Here is an 18,569-nt window from a genome sequence, read left to right on the forward strand (position 1 = left end):
ACTGTTCCTTTGTTCACCCTATGAAATTCTGCACTCTAGTCAGTATATACTCTACCTTCATAACTTAACACTCAGCTGCATTCTTTTCCTTTTTCTTCCCTGTTCATTATGCTTTCATTCTGAGGACCATATGACGGTAGAATATGTTACCTTTAAAAATTGCAAAAATTTATATAGCAAACGATTTTCTTAAGTTGATGGCCAAATGTTAAAATGTTATTTTCATATCATTTATAATCTTGTCACTATCCACTTAATGAAGTTTGATTACATTTCGGTGAAAATTATCTTCCAAAGTAATTTTTTCCCCTTCAGGATAGGGGTAAATAACTTTACTACAATTAGTATGTATGGTGCAGAATTTCATGCAAATGAAGTATGCCAGCAGTGTGATAATTTAAACATATTTAAACAAAAGACGAATGCACAAAATTGCTGCTGCTTAGATCACTGCAGCTTCTAGGACCCAGTTTCTTTTACTGATTTAAAAACAAAATGAAAAAAAAATAATAAAAAAGTTGTGCCTGAAATGAATCCTGTTTTTTTTTTTATAATTAGTCCCCTGGTTCTAGTGCCCTGTTAAATACAGGCACTTGATCCTTGGTGTAGCTTCTGTTCAACTTTGTATCACGGGAATGGATTGGCCTGGTTTCATGGCCTTCCTCTAGAATTGGCCCCAAACAGGGTCCCTGGCAAGTGGAGTGAAGGCTTTTTATCTAAAGATAACAAGGGTCAGCTCAGGGGTTGTGGAGGAGGACGCTTTCATCCTCCCCTTGTCACTTGAGGTTTTGAACTCTGGGTAAAGAAGCCGTTTATCTTTGTAAACACAAACATTTTTGCTTTCTCCGGTTTTATGTTAATGGCGAAAGAATGGAAGCGAATAAAGTTTTACTGATTTTTGAGACACACACACAAAAAAAGAAGGCAACTTTAATAGAAAAAATAACCATTAAAGATTTTAAGAAAAGCCAAAATGCTAAATGTTTTAATTGTGGTAAGCAATGTCATTTTAAAGAGGATTACAGAAGAAGGGATCCTAGCAACAATCTATTTTCTTCAGAAAATCTAAAAAAGAGGGCCACAGCCATCTGGAACATACAGAAGGTGTTGCAAAGGCCAACACTGGACTAATGAATATAGATCATCAAGGGACAAATGAGGTGACCCTTGTTCAATAGATGCCCTTAGAGGCCCCAACACCCAGTTCAAATCAGCCATCTCAGGTCAACAGTGGAGAAACCTATCCACAGAAACAACATTGCTCTGAATATAATCATTAATAACCCAGATATGAAAAAAGAACAGCTTCAATAGGTAAAAACAGAGAACCCAAAAGAGACCAAAGGTTTAATGTATAGGAACAGATATAAGAAAGAGATGCTTAATAAATGAAAAGGGATAAGAAATCTCCCAGAGACAGATGAAAAATGTTGCATTGTGGAAGAAAATATGCTCTTATTTCCACAGGTAAAGAAAAACCACAAATTCCATCTAAATTAATAAAAATCAGATTTGACATGGGGAGACACACAGAAGCCTTAGCTACGGGAAAGGAGGAAGAAATCAAGAATAACAAAAGAGGTGACATACACACTGACCCCCCACAGGAGGACAGCTTTGAGACTGGCTGAGACATGAGCATGTCTCCAGTCCAGAACTTCCGCTAAGCAGGCCCAATCTTGTTGGCTATGGACTCCTTCTCATGACTTAACATGCCATCCTTTCAACTGGGGTAGATAGAAACGTTTATTACATGTTGGTTATGCAGTCCTAACTTATTTAAAAAGACAGGAAGCCTTACCTGCTCGAACAGAGACCAAAAAAATTATCTTTAACCCTACCAGACCTGAACCCCTGAGCATAATTAGCCCTCTTGCCTGGCCTCCTGAGCAAACTTTTGGGGAAAAAGATGTAGATACTTTTAAAAACTGTTCATAACATGCATAACAATGGTTAGATTTAGACGAAACTGGGAGAGTGTAGGAAATAGGCCTACCTTGCTTCTAAGGCCAGTATTCAGCTTTTTTTGTCTGTTTTGCCCAGGAATCCCGATAGCTTGGTTTTATATATAAGTATTCCAGTATTTCCTGAGCCCAATAAAGCTTTCATTCCATCAACAGAAGTATCCTTGATGTTCTTGGAATTATCGTAGTTTGGCTTTTCTGCATGTTTTTATTTTTTATTTATTTACTTATTCACTTTATATCCTGATCACTGCCCGATCCGGGTGACCCCCCTCCCACAATTCTCCCACCATAACCCCTCCCCTTCTCCTCTTAGCGGGTGCCCCCCCCCCGGGTATTCCCCACCTTACCCCACCCTGGCACATAAAGTCTCTGCAGGACTACATGCATCCTCTCCCACAGAGGCCAGACAAGGCAGCCAAGCTAAAAGAACATATTCCACAGACCAGCAACACCTTTCCAGGTAACCTCCAGTTGTTCAAGACCCACATGAAGACCAAGCTGCACGTCTGCTACATATGTACATGGAAGCCTAGATCCAGCCCATATATTTTCTTTAGTTGGTGGTTCAGTCTCTGAGAGCCCCAGTCTTCCTGTGGAGTTCCTATCTCCTCCAGGGCAACAGTCCTTCCCCCAACTCTTCCACAGAGTCCCCAAGCTCCATCCACTGTTTGGCTGTGGGTCCCTGTATCTGAGTCAGCTGCTGGATGGAGCTTCTCAGAGGACAGCCCTGCTACACTACTATCTGCAAGCATAACAAAGTATCATTAACAGTGTCAGGAATTGGTGCTTGCCCATGGGATGGGTCTTCATGTTGGCCCTTCCCTCCTTCAGGTCCCCTCCATCCCCTGTCGCTACATTTCTTGTAGACAAGGTAAATTTTGTATTGAAGGTTTTGTGGGTGGGCTGGTATCCTGATTGCTACACTGGGGTGCCTGACTGGCTACAGGAGGTGGCCTGTTCAGGTTCCATATCCCCAATGCTGAGTCACAGCTATGGTCACAACTCTTGGACATCTCCCCTACCCCATGTCACTTTCATGTCATCTAGATGTCCCCCCATTCCCCAGACCCCATCAGTTACAGATTTCCATTCATTCTCTTGGCCATCTGGAAATCTGTCCTTTCCCATACCTGATTCTGAACCCTCCCATTCTCCTTCCCATCCCCCTCCACCCATTCCTTCCCTCTGTTTCCCTCCTATGGCTATTTTATTCCTTCTAAGTGAGATTCAGGCATCTTTTCTTTGGCCTTCCTTATGTAGTTTCTTTGGCTCTATAGAGTGTAACATGGGTATTCTGTTTGTTATGGATAATATCCAGTTATAAGTGAGTACATACCATGTGTGTCCTTTAGGGTCTGGGCTACTTCACTCAGGATGGAATTCTTAAGTTCTATCCATTTGCCTACAAAATTCATGATGTCTTTGTTTTTAATAGCTGAATAGTATTCCATTGTGTAGATGTACTACTTTTTCTTTATCCACTCTTCAGTGGAGAGACATCTAGGTTGTTGCCAGTTTCTGGCTATTACAAATAAAGCTGCTATAAACATAGTTGAGCAAATGTTGGGTGGTAGAGCATCTTTTGGGTATATGTCCAGGAGTGGTATAGCTGGGTCTTGAGTTCCAGTTTTCTGAGAAACCACCAAATTGATTTCCAAAGTGGTTGTATAAGTTTGTACTCCCACCAGCAATTAAAAAAAGTGTTCCTCTTGCTCCACATCCTCACCAGCATGTATTATCACTTTAGTGTTTGATCTTAGCCATTCTGACCAGGGGAAGATAGAATCTCAGAGTTGTTTTGATCTGCATTTCCCTGATGACTAAGGATGTTGACAATTTCTTTTAAGTGCTTCTGTGCCATTCAAGATTTTTCTATTGAGAATTCTGTTTAGCTCTGTACTTCATTTTTAATGGGTTATTTGGGTTGTTGGACACTAACTTATTATTTATATATTTTGAATATTATACTTCTATCAGATATAGGGTTGATGAACATCTTTTTTCAATCTGTAGGCTACCATTTTGTTCTATTGACAGTGTCCTTTGCCATACAGAAGCTCTTCAGTTTCATGAGGTCCCATTTATCAACTGTTAATCTTAGAGCCTGAGTCATTGGTGTTCTATTCAGGAAGTTGTCCCCTGTACCAATGTGTTCAAGCCTATTTCCTACTTTCTTTCCTATTAGATTTATTGTATTCAGTTTTATGTTGAGGCCTTTGGTCCACTTGGACTTGACTTTTGTGCAGGTTGATAAGATGGATCCATTTGTATTCTTCTACATGCAGACATCCAGTTAGATGAGCAACATTTGTTGGAGATGTTTTATTTTATCATTGTATGATTTTGGCTTCTTTGTCAAAAATCAAGTGTCCATAGGAATGTGGGTTTATTTCAGAGTATTTGATTCAATTCCATTAATCAACCTGTTTCTATACCACTACCATGTAGGTTTTATTACTATCTCTCTGAAGTATTGTCTGAGGCCAGAGATGGTGATATCTCCAAACGTTCTCTTATTGCTCAGGATTGTTTTATTCTATCCTGGATTTTTTGTTTTTTCCATATGAAGTTGAGAAATGCCCTGTCAAAAAAAACTTGTTTTGAAATTTTGATGGGAATTGCGGTAAATCTATGAATTGTTGTTGGTAAGATGGCTATTTTCTTTATGTTAATCCTACCAATCCATGAGCATTGGCCATCTTTCCATCTTCTGATATCTTCCTCAGTTTCTTTCTTCAGTGACTTGAAGTTCTTGCTGTTTAGGTCTTTCACTTGCATGGTTAGAGTTACACCAAGATACTTTATATTGTTTGGGGCTATTGTGAAGGATGTTGTTTCCCTAATTTCTTTCTTGGCCTATTTATCATTTGTATAAAAGAGAGATACTGATTTATTTAAGTTAATTTTGTATCTAGATACTTTGCTGAAGGTGTTTATCAGCTATAGGATTTCTTTGATGGAATTTTAGGGCTTGCATAAATATATGTACTATCAGATCATCTGCAAATAGCAATACTTTGGCTTTTTCCTTTCCAATTTGTATACCTTTGATTTCATTAGTTGTCTTACGATTCTGGCTAGAACTTCAAGCACCATATTGAATAGATAGGGAGAGAGTAGGCAGCCTTGTCTTATCCCTGATTTTAGTGGGATTGCTTTAAGTTTCCATTTAGTTTGTTGGCTATTGGCTTGCTGTATATTGCTTTGATTATGTTTAGGTACGTGCCTTGTATCCCTAATCTCTCTAATACTTTTAACATGAAGGGTTGTTGGATTTTGTCATTAGTTTTTTTTAGCATCTAATGAGATGATCATGTGATTTTTTTTTCTTTCAGTTTCTTTATATGGTGGATTACATTGATGGATTTTCATATACTGAAACATCCCTGTGTCACTGGGGTGAAGCTTACTTGATCCTGGTGGATAATAATTTGGATGTGTTCCTGTATTTGGTTTCCAAGTATTTTATTTTGGTTTTGTTTCAGGTTGGGTTTTTTTTTTGTTTGTTTGTTTGTTTGTTTGTTTTGTTCTTGTTCTTGTTTTCTTTTGTTGGTTTGGTTTTTAGTTTTGTTTTGAATCAATATAAGAGAAATCAGTCTGAAATTCTCTTTCTTTGTTGAGTCTTTGTGTGGTTTAGGTATCAGCATGACTGAATACCTAAATTACTGAATAAGTTTGGCAGTGTTCCTTTGGTTTGAAGGCTTTTGGTGATTGTTTCTATTCCCTTAAAGATTATGGGACTGTTTAAAAGGTTACCTGACATTGATAAGTGTTATCTGTCTAGAAAATCATCCATTTCCTTAATATTGTCTAATTTTTGTGGAGTACAGAATTTTGAAGTAGTGATTCTTTTAATTTCCTCAGTGTCTGTTGATGTTGCCTTTTTCATTGCTTTTTTTCTTGGTTTGGATATTGTCTGTCTTTTGGTTAGTTTAGCTAAGGGTGTGTCTATCTAGCTGATTTTCTCGAAGAACCAGCTCTTGGTTTCATTGATTCCTTGTCTTGTTTTCTTTGTTTCTAACTGATTGATTTCAGCCCTGATTTTGGTTACTTCCTGTCTTCTACTTCTCTTCAGTGTGCTTGCTTCTTTTCTTTATCCTTCTTTTTTCCCCAAGAACTTTCAAGTATACTTTTAAATTGCTGGTATGAGAGCTTTCTAATTTTTTTTTTTTTTTACAGAGGCACTTAGTGCTATGAACTGTTCTCTTAGCACTGCTTTCGTTGTGTCTCATAAATTTGGGTATTTGTGCCTTAATTTCCATTGAATTCTAGAAAATTTTTAGTTTTTTTTTTTTTTTTTTTTTTTTTCTTCCCTGACCCAGAGATCATTGAGTGCAGAGTTTTTCAATTTCCATGATTGCGTAAGCTTTGTGGTATTTCTGTTGTTGTTGAGGTTCAGGTTTAATCTATGGTGGTCTGATAAAATACAAGGGGTTATTTCAGTCTTCTTGTATCTGTTTATGCTTACTCTCTACTGACTATATGATCAATTTTTGGAGAAGGCCTCATGAGGTACTGAGAAGATGTATTATTTTGTGTTTGGATGAAAGGTTCTATAGATGTCTGTTAGGTCCATTTGATTCATAATGTCTGTTGATCTGCTTAATTCTCTGTTTAGTTTTTGTCCAGATGTCCTGTCAAATTGGTGAGAGAAGGGTATCAAAATCTCCCACTACTAATGTGTAGGATTTGATGTGTAATTTCAGCTTTAGCAATGTTTCTTTTACAAAAGTAGGTTCCCTTACATTTGGGGCATAGAAGTTCATAATTGAGATATTATCTTGGTAGCTTTTTCCTTTGATGAGTATGAAGTTTCATATTCTGTTTCTTTTCATTAATTTTGATTGAAATTCTATTTCATTAGATATTAGAATGGCTATTCCAGATTGGTTTGGGGGTCCATTTACTTGGAAAACTTTTTTCCAGCCCTTTACTCTAAGGTAATGTCTCTCTTTGTTGCTGAGGTATGTTTCTGGTACGAAGTAGAATAGTGGATCCTGTTTACACAACCATTCTGTTAGCCTGTGTCTTCTCGTTGGAAAATTGAGTCCATTGATGTTGAGAGATATTAATGACCAGTGGCTGATAATTCCTGTTATTTTGATGTTGGTGTGTGTGTGTGTGTGTGTGTGTGTGTGAGAGAGAGAGAGAGAGAGAGAGAGAGAGAGAGAGAGAGAGAGAGAGAGAGAGACCGTTGTTTTTGGTAGTGTGAGGATAGTATTTCTTGTGTTTACTTGGATGTAGTTTTCTTTGGTTTGGAGTTTTTCTTCTAGTATTTTCAGTAATGCTGGATTTGTGGAGAGATATTGTTTAAATTTGGATTTGTCTTGAAACAGCTTGTTTTTTCTCCATCTTTAGTGATTGAGAGTTTTGCTTGGTGTAATAATCTAGATTGTTATTTGTGGTTGTTTTAGATATCTGTGCATGCCCTTCTAGCTCTTAGATCTCTGTTGAGAATTGGGTGTATTTCTGGTAGAGCTGCCTTTGCATGTTACCTAGCCTTTTTCCTTTGCCACTTTTAATATTCTTTCTTTGTTCTATAGATTTTGTGTTTTGATTATTATGTGCCTAGAGTATTTTATTTTCTGGTTCTGTCTGACTGGTGCTCTATAGGCTTCTTGTATGTTTATAGGCATTCCTTTCTTTTGGTTGGGAAAATTTTCTTCCATGGTTTTGTTGAAAATATTTTCTAGCCTTGGAGCTAGGACTCTTTACCTTCTAATTTTACTTTTATTCTATTAGGTCTTCTCATGGTATCCTTGGATATTTTATGTCAGGAATATTTTAGATTTAACATTTTCTTTGACTGATGTATCAATTTCTTCTACTGTATCTTTTATGCCTGAGATTCTCTCTTCTATCTCCTGTATTCTGTTAGAGATGCTTGCATCTGTTGTTCCTGCTCTCTTTCCTAGGTTATTCCATCTCCAGGATTCCCTGAGTTTGTGTTTTCTTTATTGCTTCTATTTCCATTTTCAGGTCGTGAACAGTTTTATTCATTTCTTTCTCCTGTTTAGTCCCTGAATGTTCCTGTTGTAGTAGATATTGGAAAGGGGGTTAACCTCTAATCCCAGTGTGGCAGGCCTGATGAATATCCTTTGGCTATGTGGTTCTGAATCAGCAGGTCTATATAGTTCAGGAGCAACAGTCTGATGAAGGTAGGCGGAAAGGTGGCAAGAACATGGATTTCCACCAGGGGAAATAACAGATTGATCAGGGCAGCTTAGAGTGCCCCAGAGGACTCAGTACGCAGAGAAGATGGATGGGAGAAGGGAACCTAACCTGTACGCTTCAGGATTTGTAGTTCTGATGAAGGTGGGCAGAAAGGTGGCAGGAGAATGGAGGTTCACTGGGGAATAGCAGACTGCTGAGGGAAGCTCTTCTACTTGCTATTAATAGGCACATAAGTTTGTCTTTTCTGTCAAATTCTTCCAGAAGTTGTCTCCAATAAGCGAGGAGAGAAAATCTATGCTCGTGCTTTCTTCAGTGAAATGACCTGGAATGTCCACTGGTCCTTTATCATCCTCGTTGACACTTAGATGCACGTTTTGTGCCACAAAGTTCCTAGTACAACCTCATCAATCACACCAACATTTCCCCTATTACTTGGTTGAAGGGCAAAAGCAAACTCCCTTCTTTTAACACTCTGTCTTTCGTTTTCAGAAGCACCACTTTCACCCAAAGTTTCTCCAATATAATCCTCACTTGAATCAGAAAGAGAAAGATAATCCTTGCTAAATTCTTCCTCATCAGACTCAGAATTCTATAAAATATCCACCACTTGTTGAACTGCGTGGCAAGATGTACCCAAGCCTGTGGACCCTTGAAGTACTTGGTTTATTACTTGCTCGCTTCATGGTCAATTTTCTCCCCAAATCACTTCAAAATAAAGCCATGATAGACTTTTACAATAGGCAGCCATTTGCAATCAGCTGACATCACACTAACACAAGACTTAGCAACAATAGGGTGTCATTTTTAGGTTCTTGGTAACAAGGCAGCTGATCTCACTATACTGGGACTCAGTATTGTAGACATTTATGTCATTCTGGGAACTCAGTCTGGTAGGGCTAATAAGTTATGTACACTGCACATTCTATATATAGAAAATACAGAAATATATATTAACTCTGAAAGCTTATATGTTCACAGAGGAAAAAAAAACAACTAGACAAGAACCCTGACAAGATTCACTCATGGGGATGCTGAAATACTGAAACACATTGTTCCAGCATCCTGTCTGATCCGACCTCAGTCTGTCTTAACAGCTGTTTAATCAGAATTTGCTTCCAGAAAAATGGGGATGTGAAGTAGAATTTTCTGGTTTCTCTAACAACTCAGTTATGTCATGTGATAATTTTATGGAAACTATATTTGATAGGATGTTTTGCTGAAAACAGACATATTGTATTTTTCTGAAAGCTGTCTTGTGAGAGGGCATAGGATGTTTTACTGGAGTGGATGCCTAAGAGGGTGTATGATGTTTAGAAAGGATGTAAATAAAACCCCACGGACAGAGGACAGTCTTGCATTGTCTCATCTTGGTACACTTTGCAGGTCTTCATCTGTCTTTGCTTGTCATGACTTCATAGAGCGAGACATGTTAAAGAAATTAGGGCATTCTGGCTGCTTCTTGCCACTTCTGAGGACTAGTGTGGTTTGGGCAGAGCCTCTCAGTTTCTTCTGAATTGATCTGCTGCTGTTGATTCATGTGTGAGGTTTGCTGATTGGACTGGACTACCACTACTGATTCATGTTTGGTGCTTTGGACTGAACTGCTGATGAAGATAAGCATCACCCTAGGGAACTACTACTAAACAGGTCCACGTAAGGGAGGTGAAGCATTTAAGAACCCTTATTAAAGTAGGTTTTAAAATATCAAAGCCTACACTAGCCATTTGACGTTCTCTCTTCTGTAACTACTTCCTGCTAAAATTAGGATATCATTATCAGGGCCCAGGAAGTTTGGAATGCTAGTCAAAGTCTGGAAAGGGATTCAGGCATTGGGGCATTCATCAGAAGCATCTGGTTAGCTGACTCAGCTGAAGAAAAAGGGAACAATCACATAGGCTGGACTGGTTCACATCAGCACTCACAACCCTTTGGAGAAGGTTGTAGTCCAAATCAATTTCTTCATGGTGTTTGTCAGGCAAGTGGAAATCTGCTGGGACAAATACAGACTAGAGGTAGAAGTTAAAGTTTAGGAACTTAAAGGAAAATCTTATATTTGGAGCTTCCCTTGAGGAATAGGCAATAGGCCAAGAAGCTTAGGCTGTCTGTTGATTGACATGACAGGAATACTTACCTAGAGTTCATCTGGCCTGTGGCAGGTGGTTTCACATCCTAAGACTCCCTCAACTCCCTAAGGCTTACATGATCTTTTTTTATTTTATAAATAGATAAACTTTTTAGATATTTTAGCATTACCACTGTTTGTAATCTGTAGTGATATCCTCATTGTAGAAAAAGTTATCAGGGGTCTATAAAACATCTGGAGTAGGCTCATGCCTTTAAGACATAACAAAAGATATGGCTTTGGGTTAAAAAAAAACATGAATATTATTTTCTCTGTCCAGAAGGGTGGATATAGAGATTGGACAGAGATGTTTTTGGGATGATTAGAATGACATATAAGTCTATTCTTAGAAGACAGTCAAAGGAAATTTAAAATCTTGACCTCTGTGACTGGTAAAATTAGCCAGTGTTTTACCAGCTCATCAGAACTCCAACAGTTAATATTGAAACTCTGAAATGTTAGTATAACAATAACACAAAGAGGAAAAGAAATCTGAAAACGTTTTTATTGCTTTACGTACCTTAAACCACTTCCCCAGACCTTTCTAACTTTCATGTACACCGTTTAGACCCCAATTTACTGAAACTTTCACATCCTCAGTCCTTTACAACTCGTATTTGCCTTAAAACACATTTTTAGATCCTTAGAACTTACATAAGCTTTAAACCTTTTTTTTAATCTAAATTATGGCAAGGAGTATACTTCACATTACCTATATATCAATTAAAATGACAGAGAACTATCCACCACCTGGACTATTGACCTAGGCTCCTATGAGCTCGATTGCTTTGTTAGACGTAGAGGTCCCAGGAAATTGCCAGTCTTTAGTCATCAGGCCCAGAAGATTTGAGAGATTTTTCTATGGAAGAGGAACTTGGGTGAATGACCTACCTTGTCTAGGAAAAGTGGAACAATCAACTCTCAAATGTCCTGCTGGTCCTGTTAGGGTAGGGTCCTGTTGACAGGCTAGGCATTGAGAAAATTTCTCCTAATGGTTAGCGTTACCACAATCCAGATGGCATCATCTGTGTCCCATAGTCTTTGGAGACCTTAGGGTTGCCACTAGAGGCTGACATTTCTGTCAGTCACAAGAAGCTCTTTTTATTAAACAGTTTAAATGCCATATTCAGCAAATCTTTAATGAGTTGAGGACTATAGTTTATTAAGTATACCTGATTTTAAACAAACCTTACATGTGTTTTGTTACTTGCTTTGAGCTTAACCATAAAAATATATTAAGGGGGCTAAACAAAGCTTATTCCTATAATTAATTACATTTGAATTTAGGATGAATATAAGTATAGTTCTGAACACATTAAATAATTTGTTCATTTATAAAATGATCATTAACTTTTGTGCCTTAATCATATTTAACAATTCATAACAAGTTAGTAGCTTTTATAAGATTAAGATTTACATTTTGATTCTTGTTGGGTTCAGCTTTAAAATATAACAAATTTTTAATTAAAGCTCTTTAAAAATCAAAATAAAACTTTAATTCATTAATACAGCCCATAGAGAGAATGGCAACTCTATTTTCTTGGTCCTTTCATAGTGAACCATTACAGTCTGTCACAATTTCTTATATGACTCAGTTCATCAAAATAGATGAAGCTTATAAAGTTATCAAATACAAGGAGGGTAGACATGCATGCTTAAGTCAGTCTACTAGCCTGAACAGACCTGCGGTGAGGAGAGTCCATCTGTGGGTGCTTTGCCAGCGGCTCAGATCATTGTCTTCCTGCGTCATAAGATAAGAATAGCCCCATTCCTTATTGTTAGTGTTTGGTGCTCATAGCTGTGGACCTAGCTGCAGCCTTTAATTTGTTTTTTTAATTACATATTAATAAAGACATCATAAATACTTACCTGGCAGGAGAGATACCATGATCATGAATGTGCTGACCCCTGCAGTTTTTCCAAATGCGGGGGAAACTCCACTTGCATAATTTGTGGTAGTTGGGGAGCTGCGTTCCCGCGCTCCGCTGATATTTACTGTTACCAAAAGCAGTTATTTCTTCTTCTATCCTCCGAGTACCTACGAGAGTCTAATTGTGGGTTCCAAGACTGACGTCAGAGGAATCAGAAAGGAGGAGGCCAGAGGTAAAGTCTCCTCGATAAAGCACTACGGAGCAGCCCATTTGGACAGACTGACAGCCCTTCTTCCCAAGGTGCAGACCATGCCAGCATGGGGAGACGACCCTTCCTCCCTCCCTCCTTCATTCTCACCCACCCACACACCTACCCATTTTCCCTCTACCATGGTACATTCAGTAAAATAAAGTAAATAAATGAAAAAAATTAAAAATAAAGACATCATAATATTAAAAAATTATGAACATAAAATGTCCCATAGCCTTATAAATTTAAATATTTTTAAAAGAAGTTTAAAATCCCTCAACTGTGGGTTTCTGTATTATGAAAAATAAAATAACCTTTTTACTTCGAGAGGGAGGATTAGAGCACATGCATAATCTGCGCAAGGCAAAACCAAACTCCCAACAGGTCAGACACTTCAATGCTCTGTATGTGGGATTCCCTCACAATCCTCTCCAGGCTTCCCCAAGGGGCTGGTGTCACCTCTCCAGCCCCACCCTCTGCAGCACACACAGCCAGTCTTCTAGGCTCCAGCTGACTCCTTTTCATTGTGGCTGCTATTGTTGGAGGTTATCACATGGTATTGTCATCTCCAGAACTGCTATGGTCCTTCTCTAGTGCTGAGCCTCAGCTGCTCTCCACTACGCCCTCATGCCTTTAAAACCAGTACCACCTGGGCAGCTCTTACATTACATAGTTTGGCTGCCAGCACAGGTACATTATTATATATAAGAGAACTAATTAAGCAAACATTGTTTTAAATCCTATCTTTCATGAACTGTTTTTATGACTATTTTCAGGACAAGAAATATCATATAAAAATGTATCCTAGTCCAAAAAAACTTGTTGTTGACCCTTCATTAGTTTATACCATGTTGTCACCTTCAATCAAGATGGTAATGAAGTCACATGGCATCCACCCTCTCTAACCCTAGGGACCCTGCAAGCCGCATGACTGCTTCCATTCCAATAGGAGACAACAGCTAAGATGGCAGCAAGCCGCATGCTGCTTATATCCCAAGATGGCATCATAACACAGAATCCCTTTACGATTACCTGGGTAGAGAGTTTTAACTATCAACCCCCTGTGCTACAAGTTTTAATTAACTTTTTGTCACAGAGTTTAAAGATTCTTAATCATACCCAATAAACTTACAAATCTTGAGCTTTTTCCATAATAGTGTTGAGACAAGGTTTATACCTTAGCAAAAGATTTAGGTGGTTAAATGAAGCCAATGGTCTAATTTTTTTCAGCTGTTGTGTTTCCCTGTCACAGAGTTAGGAAGGTCACCTGACACAGGACAGAGAGGGGACTTTTATATGTGCATGCTTATGTCTAGAGAAAGGAGAGCTCATAACCCATCTCCAGAGCCAACTTTTCAGTAAAATAAAACAACATAAAATAAGTTTTATTAGCATTCATACCCAAAAGGCATTTGAATCCATGCTAAACTAAACCCAGTGACCAGAAAGCTCAAAGATAAATTCTCAGCCATGGCCACCAAAGCAGCTATGGCCAAGTAGCATTAGCAGTGGTAGTGTACAGACAAAGAAAAAACAAAACCATTAAACAAGGAACACAAAAAGCTCACACACTCAGCAAACCAGTCAGAAACAAAACATGTAGCAGCCTCCACTGTTCATTTATTCAGCTGAGCCTGACACATTTCTGTCTTAGCTACCATGTTCCCAACAAAGCTATGATCACACCAGAAAGCATGAATCCATACACACACACACACACACACACACACACACACACACACACACACACACACAAAATAGACAAAACTTTCTAAACAGCCAGAACCAGGTAGGCAGGCAACAGCTTGTTTTTTGCCCTGGGTTGAAAAATGTTTAGGTCCCATCAAACCTGTCTACATCTCAGACCAGAGTCTCAACAGACTAGGTTGCATGAAAAACTACAATGTCTTACCAAGGGAGGCCTTTGTAGATGCTTGCAGCGTTTCTCAGCAGGGAAGTTCACTCTGATCGCCCTTAAAACCAAAAACATGGCTCGGTGATAGAGCTTTGGACCATCTCAAACTGTGTACCCACTGAGGCCAGCCTTCAGCCCCAGAGTCCCAGAGTGAAGGTCTGGCTTTATAATTTGGGTGGCTGCTCTGATCTCACTGGGGCCTCTGGAAAAACATTAATCCCACCATGCAATAATAAGACCACTACCACAATTTTTGAGCCAGTTTGGAAGCAAGTTTTATTAAATACTGGCCAGGTCCATACCTAGGATTCACAGAGTATAGCCCCAAAGAATATTAGTCAGAGGCTTCTAAAGGCAAAACTCACAAGGATATGTACTTCCTACCTTTGTCCAATCAGGGGCAAGCATTCATCCTGACATACTTCCTGACATTGTATTTCCCATCTATGTGTGATCAAGCAAATCCTGTATAGTTGGGGCACCCAAACTTGTTTACAGAAGTAAAAACATGTAACTTGTTATCTTACATGAACAGCCCCCAGCGTTCCAGAAAATTATCTGTCCTTGGGCAAGTGGGGCTTACAGGTTGGAGGCATTTTTTATATAAATCTCTTCAGTACAGTAATTTAAAGTTAAAACATAACCTTAGCCTTCACACATGATGGATCATTTCAGTGGCTAAGTTAGAGGGAATTGAGAATTCAAAGCCAGCCAGACTCCACCTAAACAAGAGAAAAAAAATGAAAGAGTTGCCTTAAAACAATTTAAGTATATGGTGATATTATATTCACAGTACTTAACAATTACAATCACAGTGTCTAAACTTCCTTCATTCCCTGCAAACAGGAATTGCCAAGTAAATAAAAGCTCAACATTTCCCTCATTCACACCCATAATTAACTTATTTTATTACATGAAAATAAGATGAATTGGTGTCTAGAGGAATGATTGGTTGATTTAGAGACTGAGAAAGAAAAATACATATTATTAAGTGGATGTTAATATGTAACCGTGTGCTAAGTGGCAGTGATTATACAAGTAAAATGTTCAACTTCCTACTCTGAATTTTTTCTTAATAAAATGTTGGGGAGCAGATTTTGTGCTTGATTCTGGGACCCTGATTCAATTAGTTTTATTTGTATCTAGACATCAGATTTTTCCCCCATCTTCATCCTCCTACCCAACCCCAAAGACAAGTTCTCAAAGATGTCCTCAAACTTGCAATCTGCCTGCCACCAGCTCCCAAATACTAAGATCACAGCTATGTACCACCACACCCACTTTTGAATATCAGGTTTGGTTGGTTGGTTGGTTGGTTGGTTGGTTGGTTGGTTGGTTAGCTGACTGGCTGGTTGTTGGTTGGTTGGTTGGTTGGATGGCTGGCTGGCTGGCTGGTTGGTTGGTTAGTTGGCTGGTTGGTTGGATGGTTAGTTGGATGTTGGTTGGTTGGTTGGTTGGATGGTTGCCTAATTGGTTTTGAAGTTTTCTGGATGGTTTCCAGAGATGAGAACTTACTACACAATCCTACCAGAAATGGCTTAGTCAATAAAGCATGCATTACATAAGCATAATTTCAAACCCCAGTACCCATCTGAAAGCCACTTGTCAGGGTGTACCTGTAATCCTGGTGACTAGGCAGGTGAATACAAGCCAGCCCATCTAGCTCAAGGTTCGGTGAGAGACATTCTCTCAAAATATAAGGGAAGAGTAACTGAGGAAAGCATCCAATAGAGAACTTTGGCCTCTATACAACATGCGAATGCCCACAACACACACACACACACACACACAAAGAGAAAACCCATTACATTAAGTCTGTAGAGCCAAGGCAAGGCAAAACAGGACATAAAGTAAATACAAGGAGTGGCAGAAAAGAGAGGTTTCTACATGCAGATCAGAGATACGGCTACAAGGCTATGCTTTCCTTGTCAGTGTGGGCTCTGTAAAAGAGAAATGAGAAGAGCAGTGCTTGGTGAGACACTAAGAATATAGGATGGATCAGAGGTTTCTAACAGCTTTAACACAGAGGAAATGTAGATAGTCAATATAAGCTTCTCATTAGAATGGTTCGGCCTTTGACGTGTTCCCTATAGTTTTAAAAAAAGGACATCATATATTCAGAATGAAATTTTCACCATCTCTGTGATGAGAAGTGTTAAGATGCACTTTTAACATGTATACCAATGCATTTATGTGTTGCTATTGTCCCCCCCTTTTTATTTATATTTATTTACATTTCAAATATTATCCCCTTTCCTGGTTTCTCCTCCTTAAAAACCCCCTATCCCATCCCTCTCCCCTGATTCTATGACCTCTGAATTTGCCATGATCTCGCAGAGCCTCTCAGGGAACAGATATATGAGGTTGTCCCCTTGATCCCCCATACCCTCAAGCCTCCTCACTCTAACAGTCCCCTACACCAGGACATCAAGTCTAGGTAGGACATGGTCACCCTCTGCTACATATGCAGCTGGAGCCATGGATCCATTTATTTCTACACTTTGGATAGTGGTTTAGTCCCTGGAAGCTGTGGTTGCTTGGTATTATTGTTCTTATGGAGTTGCAAATCCCTTCAGCTCCTTCAATCTTCTGTCTAATTCCTCCATTGGTGACCCCATTCTCAGTTGAATGGTTGGCTGTGAGAATCTACCTCTGAATTTGTCATGATCTGGCAGAGCCTCTCAGGGAACAGATATATGAGGCTCCTGTTGGCATGCAATTTTTGGCATCAGCAATATTGTCTGGGTTTGGTGGCTGTATATGGGCTGGATCTCCAGGTGGGGCGGTCTCTGGGTGGCCTTTGCTTCAGTCTCTGCTTCAAACATTGTCTCCATACATCCTCCTGTGGATATTTGTGTTCCCCTATTTGAGAAAGACTGAAACATCTGCACTGTGGTCTTCCTTCTTCTTGAGCTTTGTGTGTATATTGGATATTCCCAGCTATTGGGCTAATATGCAGTTATCAGTGAGTACATACCATGTGTGGGTTGATTTGGGGGTTTGTTTTGTTTTGCTTTTTGCGATTGGGTTTCCTCACTCAGGATTATATTTTCTAGTTCCATTCATTTGCCTAAAAATTTTGTGAAGTCATTGTTTTTAATAGCTGAGTAGTACTTCATTATATAAATGTACCACAATTTCTGTATCTATTTCTCTGTTGAAAAACATCTGGGTTCTTTCCAGCTTCTGGCTATTATAAATAAGGCTGCTATGAACATAGTGGAGCATGTGTTCTTGTTATACTTTGGAGTATCTTTTGGGAATAGGACCAGGAGTAATATAGCTGGGTCCTCGGGTAGCATTATATCCAGTTTTCTGAGGAATCTCCAGACTGATTCCCAGAGCGGTTGTACCAGCTTGCAATCCCACCAACAGTGGAGGAATGTTGTTCTTTCTCCACATCCTCACCAGCATCTGCTCTCACCTGAGTTTTTGATCTTAGCCAGTCTGACTGGTGTAAGATAGAATTTCAGAGTTGTTTTGATTTGCGTTTCCTGACAACTAAAGATGTTGAACATTTTTAGATGCTTCTCAGCCATTTGATATTCTTCAGTTGAGAATTCTTTGTTTGGGTCTGTTGGCCACTTTTTAACTAGGTTATTTGAAACTCTGGGGTCTATCTTCTTGAGTTCATTGTATATATTGAATATTGAATGTAGGATTGATAAAGATCTTTTCCCATTCTGTTGGCTGCCACTTTTTCCTAATGACAGTATCCTTTGCCTTACATAAGCTTTGCAATTTTATGAGGCCTCATTTGTTGATTTTTGATCTTAGAGAGCAAGCCATTGGTGTTCTGTTCAGGAAAATTTCCCCTGTGCTTAAGTGTTCTAAACTCTTCCCCACTTTCTCTTCTATTAGTTTCAGTGTATCTGGTTTTATGTGGAGGTCCTTGATACACTTGGACTTAAGCTTTGTAAGAATGGATCAATTTCCATTCTTGTACATGCTGACCATGAGTTGGACTAGCACCATTTGAAGAAAATGCTATCATTTTCCACTGTATGGTTTTAGCTTTTTGTCAAAGATCAAGTGACCATAGGTGTGTGGGTTGATTTCTGGGTCTTCAAATCTATTCCTTTGATCTATCTGTCTTTCTCTGTACCAATACCATGCAGTTTTTATCACAATTAATCTGGGATACAGCTTGAAGTCAGGGATGGTGATTCCTCCAGAAGTTTTTTATTGTCGAGAATAGTTTTTGCTATCCTGGGTTTTTGTTATTCCAGATGAATTTTCAAATTGCTCTTTTTAACTATAATGAATTGAG

General features: G+C 38.9%; 1 protein-coding gene across 1 annotated transcript in view; it reads left to right on the top strand.

Annotated features, from left to right (window-relative positions):
* Positions 1-18,569, top strand: part of LOC308416565 (protein UXT-like) — a 115,362-nt gene that overhangs the window by 67,328 nt on the left and 29,465 nt on the right. The window lies entirely within an intron of this gene.

The sequence above is a fragment of the Micromys minutus genome (genome assembly GCF_963924665.1).
Source record: "Micromys minutus genome assembly, chromosome: 2".
In the NCBI taxonomy this organism is placed as follows: domain Eukaryota; kingdom Metazoa; phylum Chordata; class Mammalia; order Rodentia; family Muridae; genus Micromys; species Micromys minutus.